The 9,823-nt window shown below is 57.7% G+C and overlaps 1 long non-coding RNA gene across 1 annotated transcript; it reads left to right on the forward strand.

Annotated features, from left to right (window-relative positions):
• Positions 1 to 4,614: 4,614 nt before the first annotated feature.
• LOC116629495 lies at positions 4,615 to 9,638 on the forward strand. The gene is made up of 4 exons (XR_004298757.1): positions 4,615 to 4,700; positions 5,784 to 5,939; positions 9,015 to 9,142; positions 9,450 to 9,638. It is a non-coding gene; the product is annotated as an uncharacterized LOC116629495 (long non-coding RNA).
• Positions 9,639 to 9,823: the final 185 nt, after the last annotated feature.

Consider the following 9,823-nt stretch of genomic DNA (forward strand, 5'->3'; position numbering starts at 1 on the left):
GCAGGACAGGGTGGACAGGCAGATCCAGGAAGCAGTAGGACCAAGGGAGTGGAGGCGGAGAGAGCTGACTACTGGGCAGCCGGGGAGCTGTGGAAAAGCTACTTTGCCCCTGTAAACCTTGGGCGATGTGAAAAACACTGGTACCTAGTAGGGAGCTCCATAAACATTCCCACCCACTGTCCCAGGGGTGGGGGGGGGGAAATTCCAGTTCATAGCTGGGAAACGTTAGCAAATCCAAGAATGGGATTCTGTTTCTTCTGACCCCAGAGTCTGTGAGGAGCCCTGAAATCTTGCTGGGAGGGTCTCTGCTGAACTGCTCTGGGCAAGTGTATTTAAAATTCTTCAGCAGCAAGATCAGTCGTGTCCGGTAGCACCACCTAGTGCCCCAAAGTGGAAGGGCCCTCCCGCCTCACCACCCCCCTCCCTTCTATGTCCTCTGTGTGCGCGCGCGCGCGTGCGTGTCTCTTGGGGACCAGGAGAGGTGCCGTTATAGGATGATAGGACTGGGCCACTCGTACTTTCATATCCCAGGATGCGGAGAACTAATGCTGTTTTTCAAGATAACTAGTCTTTTTACCTCCCTCCCTCCCTCCCAACAACTGCCATCCCCAAGTGCGTAGGACTCTAGGTAGGTCCCTTGGGCCTTGCTGAGCCTCAGTTTCCTCATCTAAGGATTGCAAGGCTTCAGGCTAGGGTTGATTCAGGCAAGGTGCCTGGGAAATGATCTCTGATGCCTACGGAGTGCTCATCTATGTTTGCTCAATAACCCAGAGAGATGCAGTCTTTACACACCCTTTATATTTTTATTGAGGAGAAAGCTTTAGCATACAGAACAATTTCTTATCTTCACAACACAGTAATGCAACAATAACACGATAACAATAACACATTTGTTTCAAACGGGTTTCCTCCCGAGTCTCTGGGAATCCTTGGGCTGCCTTCATACCCCTGGCATGCATTTTCCCCCCCCACCCCCCACCCCTCTTTCAACCCAAGAGAGCACCCAAAGCCCATAGTTCTTCTTACAGCTCTTGTGGCTGTTACATCACAACAAATATTAAAGATCCGGGAAAGGTGGGGGAAGAGGGTCAAAGGGAAGCCCAAGCCCCCCCCTGCCACCAGAGGGCCAGAAACCAGCTCACTGCTCATCCGCTCTTTCCCTGGCTGAGGCTACAAGGGCTCAGGGTGAGAGGCACCACGGGAACAGCAGGGCCTGTGCTGAAGGGTCCCTGGAGGTCGGGGTGCAAGGCACCTGTCCTTTGCACTTCTCCGGCAGGGACGTGGGCAGCAGGGCCAGCGTGTCGACCGTCAGCAAACAGGGTCCACAGCCTAGAAGGATAGCCGTTCCCCTTCTGGAACTCTCTCCTGAGGAAATAGCTGAAAAACAGACAAAATTTTCTTTATGCGGTTGTTGACCACTGTACCAATGGGAATGGAGAACACCAGGCAACTGAAATGTCCAACAAATCAGGAGACTGCTTAAATAAATTATTCGGTATGCATGACTGCCTAGGTGGCAGCCATTTTAAATCCTGCTGATCAAGAGCTTACAGCATGATCTCAGCTTTGAAAAGACAGAGGGAGAACATGCTAGAAGGGCATCAAAGTGTTAACAGTACTCGCGTCTGTGTGGCCGGATTCTGGATGTCTGGGGGTGTTTTGGCCTTAACGGTTTTCTCTACTTTCCAAATTTTCTATTATGATTATCTATTACTTTTCTCCTTAGAGGAGGGGGGAGCCTTTGTAAAAGGTAGCAACAGGTTCTAGAAACCCGGCTCCACGGATTCCCCAGGCTGAGAAGCGTGTTATAAACAAAAGGGGCTTCTTACCTCCCACTGACGAATAGAGACCTCACCAGAAACCAGCCGGAGGACTGGGTTTCTCTGTGACTCCTCTTCCTTCAGCTCCTTCCGCTTGCCTCCAGGCTCAAAATCCTAAGGCTGGGCTGAGGTTATCTGTCAGACTCCGGTGAGGAACAGAGGCATCATTTACTATGTTTTCTTCCCTCTAGCCACAGACACTTTGGCTGCACTTGTCCAGCTGCCAGGCACTGTGCAGGAACCTCAGTGTGGAGGGCAGTTCGGGCCAGCAGCGGATCTGGCTGCCATTCTGGGGCCAGACTGACATAGTGTATGTTTTTCACTGCCGAAGCAGTGTTTTCTGGACCCGAGACAAGCAGCAGGACTCTTTATGGGCGGCCCTGGGTTCGTACCCAGAAGTCCCCGGAGTTATTAGGAGGCAGTCACCCTCTTAAGCCTCACTGTCTAATCGAAGCCCAGCACCGGGCCATGGCTTGCCCCCCGCCCCCCATGTGAGAAACATGAGGACGTCCCAGCTGCAAGGCTGTAGACAGAACCTTCCTCTCTCCTCTCAGAACCAAGGAATCCTTGAAGTCGAAGTTAAAGAGCAGGCCTCGGGCCTTCTCTCTCTTTGGCAGTCCAGGAATGAAAGGCCAGTCGGGCCTCCTCTGGCACCCCAAGGATGGCGAGTCTCCTGCAAAGGCCTTTGGCTGGGGGCTGCAGTCCAAGGCCCGGCCGGGGAAGGAGACCACCGTCCCTAAGGAAAGAGTCACTCCTTACAATGTCAAGCTGAGTTGTTGCTGCGGCTGCCTCCTTCTCCTCCCCCTCCTCTTACTCCCCCTCCGCTCCCCCTCCTCCTCCCTTTAGGCAACATCCAGAGAGAGAAGGGTTAGAGCCTGTAACCTTGGGCTCTGTCTGCTGGGGATGCCCGGGAAGGCAGTGTGGTGAGAGGAGAGGGTCCCGGGCTCGGCGAGCTGGTCCAGGGGCCCTGATGCATGGGTCTGTGGGCCGGAGGAGCCAGCTTGCTGGGTCAGTCAAGAGCCCATCTCAGCCGTGTTGTCCGTTTCACATGTGACTTTGCACACACTCACTGGGCTGGATGCAGGGGTTCTCTTCAAGGCCCTTATGCTGGGGGGGGGGCGGGGGCTTGAAGCAAATGTCGGCTTCTCGTACATCTCTTGATACCATCCTGCTCTCTGTCGATCATATCGAGTCAGTGGCCTCAATGGCTTTAGGAGTTCGGCGTAGCCTGTCCTTTCGCTCGTGGGGGCAGATCAGTGAGGCATTGGGTGCAGTCCTGGTGAACCAGTCCGAGGATAAAACCGTAGAACACAGGGTGACTAAACGCAGGAGAGGTGAGGGTTAGGAACAACCAGAGGGGAAATTACAAGAGGGCGACCAGTTCTTTTATGGGAACAGGCCCAGAAACCTGCTCTCTAGCTCGTGGCAAGACTGAGCAGAGCACACTCCAGGAGGACAGCTACTGCTGATCCCTTCTTTCTCGGGTGGCCTTGCCTGGACACGTGTCACTCTCTGGTCACGGGTGCAAGACGCTCTGGAGTTCTGTAGGTCTTCTTCGGGCTCCACAGGTCTGGAACTCCCTCAAGTACTGGTCAGCAAATAGGGCAGGCGTGGCAGCGATAGCAGGGGCAGGGGACGCTGTAGAAGGGTGTGTTCTGCGCGGCGAGCTCGCCCCAGCTCTCACACGCGAATTCGGCCGCGGGCGGCCCGGTGGCCCCCCTGTCTCGGAGTGAGGCGGAACAGCACGGGGGGCCGCCTTCGAATTTGGCGTTGCCCCAGGCGACCTGCGCGGCGAATCAGCGGGGGCGAACTGTAGAACGGCGAATTAGTGCCCGGAAGGCCCTCCAGGAGCGGGACGCGATTCTGGTTCCTCCTTCTGCTGGGCTGCACTATGGGAGGCGAAGCATCTAGGAAATTCTCGTGGTAGTAGCCAGTGGTCTGGGATGACGCGTGGGCAACGGTCGGCTCCATCTCCATCATCTCGTCCAGGTCATCGTCTTGGGTCTCATCCTCTGACTCTGGTTCCGGCTCCTGGTCCCCCTCCTGGTCGGCGTCGGGATCTGGCTGCGGGACCGGGCACACAAATTCACCCTTGTTCTCTTCATCCTTGACTGTCTCCACGTCCACCTCCTCGTCCACGTCCACCTCCTCGTCCTCGTCCTCCTCTTCCTTCTCTTCCAGTTTCTTCTTCATCTCCTCCAGCTGCTTCTTCCGCATCTCTTCCTGCTTCTTCCTCTTCTCCTCCTCCTCCCTCGCCTCCTCCTGAATAGCTCTCACGCGCCTCCGCTGCTCCCTGTCGTAAAGCCTGCGCCTGCGTGTCTCTTCATCTTCGTCACTGTGGAAATCTTCTTCATCACTGTCTTCGTTAGGGTCCGCAGCGAAAGGGAAGAAGATGTTGCGGACCCCCGGGAGCGGGATCGGCTTGGGCACGCGCACTTTCCTCTCTATCTCCACACACTCGAGAATCAGCTCATCCAGGTCGGCCATTTCAGTGGACCATAAGAGCTCCTTGCGGAAGAATTCTGACAGGCCTTTAAGGAACTGGTTTTGAAGGCGGCAGTCATCCCAAGACAAGAACTGGGCCAGGAACTGAAAAGCATCTGCATAGCTGCCTAGGGTACAGTGGCCCTGCCTGAGCTTGCGGATGGCCTTTTTAGCCACGCTCGGGGGGATGGGGCCGCAGAATTCCTTGCGGATCTCATCCAGGAAGCGTGGGAAGTTGGCACGCAGGGGGCTTCCTTCCCGGGTGACCGAGATGGCCCAGTTCTTGGCCTGGCCCGCGAAAAAGGAGATCAGAAAGGCCACCCGCTCGGCGCCCCCGGGGAAATGATCCTCGTGGTCAGCTATGAAGGTCTCTAGCTTCATCAGGAATTCGGCCAGGTAGACCGGGTCGCCCGAGAAGGGCTCTAACTCGGGCCGCTCCAGCGGCGGCAGAGGAGGCTGCGCGGGCAGCTCCTTGGCTGGGGGCGGGGGCAGCGCCGGCGGGGGCGGGATGGCCAGCGGGGGAGGGTCGACGGGCGCGTCGGAGGTACCGCAGTCCTGGATCACGCTAATCAACAGTTCGTCCGAGGCGTACTCGGGCTCCGCGCGAGGGGGGGGCCAGCACAAGAAAGGCAGCTCCCCCTCGGGAACTGCGTCGATCTCGCTGAGCGGGAACTCAAAGTTCTCCTCGGCAAGGACGGGCACCACCGGCACTGGCCAGCGGATGTAGCTCGACACGTTGCCCCGCAAGGAGTTAACCTCGGCTAGGGCTCTTCCGAGCTGAAGGCCCAGATTGGCATTCTCCCCGCGAAGGGCATTTAATTCTTCTCGCAGGGCCACGTTCGCCATGCGCAGGCTGTTTAGATTTCCGGCGGCCTCGGACATCAGGATTAGCTCAGGGGCCCCGGGTCTGAGGGCGGGGGCGCAGGTGGAGGGGGGTGGGGAGCTGGAGGCCGCGAGAGGAGGCTGAAATGCGGCGGCGGGGCGCGTGCGGGGGGAGGGGAGCGGAGCGCCGCGGCGGGGCGCGGGAGAGGCCGAGCCACACCCACTGGGGCGAGCACGGAGGGCGGGCGCTCCGGCCGGAGGGCCCAGCGGCTCGGCCCGGGGCGCTTTACCTCGTCCCAGGGATCGGATCGGAGAGGGCGGGCGGGCGGCGGCGGGAGCCGGGAGGCGCCGGGAGCCGAGGACGCGGGCGGCGGGCGGCAGGCGGCGGGCGGCGGGCGGCGGCGGGGCGAGCGGAGGCTGGCGGAGCGGGAGGGAGTGCACTGCGGCAGGATCTGTCGAGGAAAAGTCTTGCGGCTCGCGAGTCCCCGCCTTTTAAGCGCAGCGTCGCGCCGCCCCCCCACCCCCGGCGGGGCGGGTCTTAGGGAACGGCGGGCGCCCACTGGCCGCCGCGCACCGCCCCCCCCCCCCCCCCCCCCCCCCCCCCCCCCCCCCCCCCCCCCCCCGCCTGCGCCTCTCACTGACTCTCTCCTTCCCTAGCTGCAGCTAATTCGGGTCGGGAAAACGCGACAGCGACTGCCCACTCGAGGTCGTCATGGCGACAGCCAGTGAACGTGTTCCTCTCCTCGGGCAGGCCCCCGAGTGTAGAGGAGCTGCTTCGAGAGGCGCAGCTCAATCTCCAGAGCCTGTTGCAAGGTACTGAGAGGGAGGGGGGCTGCGGCCGGAGCCCACAGGCGAGATGCGCAGCGGCTGGAGGGAGGCACAGAAGAAAGAGGACAGGGACCAGCGAGAGAAAAAAAAGAGAGAGAGAACGGTTGAAACCCCACTGAAAAACAAAAAAAACACAGTTTCCCATCTTTTTACCTTCCAGACTAAAGGATTCGAGAGGGCTCGGTTTCTCCTGGCTGTTTACTCGCCACCCCTCCCTTCCACCCCCGCCCCTTTATTTTTCAGTTCAGGAGGCCACGGGGGGCGGGGGGGGGGCGGGGAAGGACGGAGGCAGAAGCAGGGCAATGGTCAAGCCATTTATAAAGGGAGCTGGGTGAGAGACTCCCACAGGGTGGGCTCACAGACCTTTTAGACCCTCTCTTGCCACGTCACCCGTGCCTTTGGAATCCTCACACCCAAGGACAATGGAGGCATCTGCAGGGTCTCCCCCTCCGGGCTTCACCCACTCTGCTCTTGCCACGACCTGTCCGTGTGTCTCCTGGGGAGCACCTGCCTCATCAGAGTAAGCCCGACAGGGACGCCTGAGTGGCTCTGTCGGTTGAGCTTGAGCGTCCAACTCTCTATCTCAGCTCAGGTCTTGATCTCAGGATTGTGGGTTCGGTCCCTGCGTTGGGCTCCATGGTGGGCGTGGAGCCTACTTAAAAAAAAAACAAAAAAAAACAAAAAGGAAGCCCGATACCCAGCACCCAGAGCTCTCCTCATCCCCAATTCCCAGCCCACTGTCTTTGGAGTATACAGATGAGCACGCTGTACACAAAGCTGGGTCCACACGACCCGGACACACAGCCCGGTCGTGGTGCCTGAGCAGTCAGACTGTGCATGCACCAGGCAGAGTGAGAAAACCCAGACTCTGAAATCAGACAGAGCTAGAATCTCATTCCCACCCCTCACCTAACTAGCTGTGGGATATTATGCAGAGTACCCAAAGCTTCAGATGAATCAGTCATCTTTAAAGTGAGATTCCAGTTCCCCACGCGGCACAGTTTTGTGAAAATTAAAAATGGTATGTAACCTGCTCAGCAAGAATATCTTGCAGCTGGAGAGACCCCGATAAGATGCACCATCAACTCCCGGTACGTGTCCTTTGGAACACAGGCTTAGCTGGGCACAATATTAAAGTTAACACAAAGGAGAAAACAGTGCGGTCGCTGATAGGCCCTTACAAGACAAAAACCAGACACCTTGACCAGAGGGATTTAGCCTATGTAAGTGGCAAAGAGATGAAAACTCAGTGCTATGAGAGACACAACTGAGGTGTCACAGTATCTGGACGGAGGTTACAAGGGACGTGCATATGTCAAAATTCACTGAGCTGTGCACTGCAGGCTTGTACACCCTGCTGTGGGTAAGTTATATCTCCATGAAGTAGTTAATACAAATAAAATCTCAGTGGTAGTCGCAAGCTCCGTACCTACTCCAGGCACTCGCTGTCCCACTGAGGCCTCTCTTCCAGGCCCAGAAGCCCTTCCTCAATGTCTTCCAACCTCCAAACCGTACACTTTCTTCACAGTCCTCTTCTTGCCTCATTCAAAACCCTTTAACACTAGTTCTACACTTTGCTCATTCCCGTCGTGAGCACTCCCGCGAGCCACCTTGGGCCATCCAGCTCCAGAGGACTTGTATCGTTCTGAAGTGCTTTTTCTTTCATTTGTTCATTCATTTACTCATTCACCTACTAGTCCTGGGCTTATCACTTGTCCGCCTAACCAGACCGAACTTCTCGACAGAAAGAATCACATCTTTAGTACCCTTGTGTTTCCAGAAGCAGCCGGCACAGAGCTGGATCCCCAAGAGGTGCTCCGTAGGCATTTGTTGAGTGAACGTTAAGTGTGAGAAGAAGTCTTGTCAGCTCTCATTTATCCATACCAACGAAGGTTAACTCTTATGGAGAGTAGAGAATGGTAGCTGGGCCACCCAACTGGACTCCAGCCAAAACCCTCGCCTCCCTTGCCAGGGCAGTGGTGGTGACCTTAGAGAAGCAAGATTCCAAGGGACACCATGAGCCTTGCGTTCAGATAAGAGAGGAGCTGCCATGCAGAAAAGGAGTCAGTGTGCTCTGTGTTGCCACCATGGGCAGATTTAGGACCGGTGGGTGGAGGAAATCTAGAGGGAGGCAGATTTCACCTCAGGATAAGGAAGAGCTTTCCTGCCGTGCCTGGCAGCCCCAACTGTCCTTGGATGGAATGAGCTGCCTTGGGAGGACGGCAGCTCCCCTTCTCTGCAGGTCTGTGTGGAGGCTGAAGAAGCATCTAGAAGGGCTGCTGAGGAGGAACTCTGAGCCCAGAAGGGGGTGTTGGACCAGAGAACTTTTGAGGCCCCCCGGACTCCCAAGTTTCTATGAGTCTTAAAGTCTTTGTTCAGGTGTGCAGAGAGCCCCACCCCTGTTGGTCCTTTGCTCTCTCCTCATCTACTCATCGAACTCATCACTTCAGTGAAGCCCATTCAAATCTTGTGCATCCCTCCTATTCGCTGACAATGCCCTTCCACTTCTCCTTCCTTCTCGGCCACTACCTCTGCCTTCCCTCTCCCTCACCTTAGCCCCCTTGGACCTGACACAACCCACGGTGGGACTAAGGTGCAGGGAACCAGGCCCTCGGAGGCTCAGATGAGAGTTCTTGAGATCCAGGGGAGCCCTCCACATTGGACTTCCCAGCGCACATTTCTTCCTGCTTCACACAGGTCCTTTCCCTGGTAGGCTTGCAGAAAACCTGAGGAGCTGCAGGGCTTCAGAGAAAGGTGTCTGCACCCTGAGGCTCTCCTCTAAGTTGAGCCCCTAAGGTGGGGGCCGGCAAGACACGGGCTTGGTCTGCGAACCAGCGCAACTCGACTCTACCGACTCTCTTTTCTCCTCGGCCCTCGCAGTCCTGGGAAGTAGGCATTTTTCCGTTTCCGAAGCCAGAGGCTCGGACGCTGGGCCAAACCGTAAAGAAACAAGGCAAGTCAGGCCTGGCAGCTAAAGCAGGAGCCCCAGCTTGCGGTCCTCTCCCAGCCCGGTGCTTGGCCGTGGCCCCTAGAGTGTGTATCCACTGTGCTGTTTTTCAGAAGAATATGAGGAACAGTACCCGGAGGCCAGACTTCTGGGGCAGACCTTCCGCTCTGCTGATGAGGCCCCTGAGCCCACTCCTAGCCCAAGGCCCCAGGCTGGCAGGCGTCTGGAGTTTGTGCTGATGGTGAGTTGCCTCTTCCTCCCACCTGTGAGAGCCAGCGTGGGCAGAGAGCTCTCTGCGCTCATTGACAGCGGCCCTCGAGCTGCGTACCTTACCCACCGGAAGCTGCTGCTCACCTCTGCTTGCCAGCAGAGCTACCCTGAGGCCCTGCCGAGATGGGCCCCACACAGCAGGTGTCTGGCCTGGCAGCCCGTCCACACTTTCCTGCCTACCAGACGAAGCCTCCGACCACCCTGTCTAGACAGCCATCCCGTGGGCACGGCTCATCCCGTCGGGAGCACACCCTTTCCATCACCTTCTTTCCCAACAGCCTACAAAACGGCAGCCGAGCGAGGATGAGACTACCACCCAGGGTGTGAGGGCCCCCGAGGCCTCCCTGAGCCTGTCTACCACAGCCGCCAAGCAAGCTGCCTGGAATAGCCCCTCCCCTCTGCCCATCCTAGAGGAGAAGCGGTGGCTTCAGCCTTGCTCCACGCACTCTGACATTGTGCCCATCAACATCTCTGGTAGAGTTGCTTAGCACCACCTCTGTTTGCTTCCCTCCATGCCAACTACAGACCATCCTCTCCAAATGCACTGGGTGCTGGGGGAGGGAGCGAGATTTTTCTCTGCTGCTGGCTCACCCTGCACTGTCAAGGTCATGGCTCTTGGCCGGGGGGGGGGGGGGGGGGGGGGGGGGGGGGG

Source organism: Phoca vitulina, unplaced genomic scaffold (assembly GCF_004348235.1).
Source record: "Phoca vitulina isolate PV1807 unplaced genomic scaffold, GSC_HSeal_1.0 scaffold1160, whole genome shotgun sequence".
Classification (NCBI taxonomy): Eukaryota; Metazoa; Chordata; class Mammalia; order Carnivora; family Phocidae; genus Phoca; species Phoca vitulina.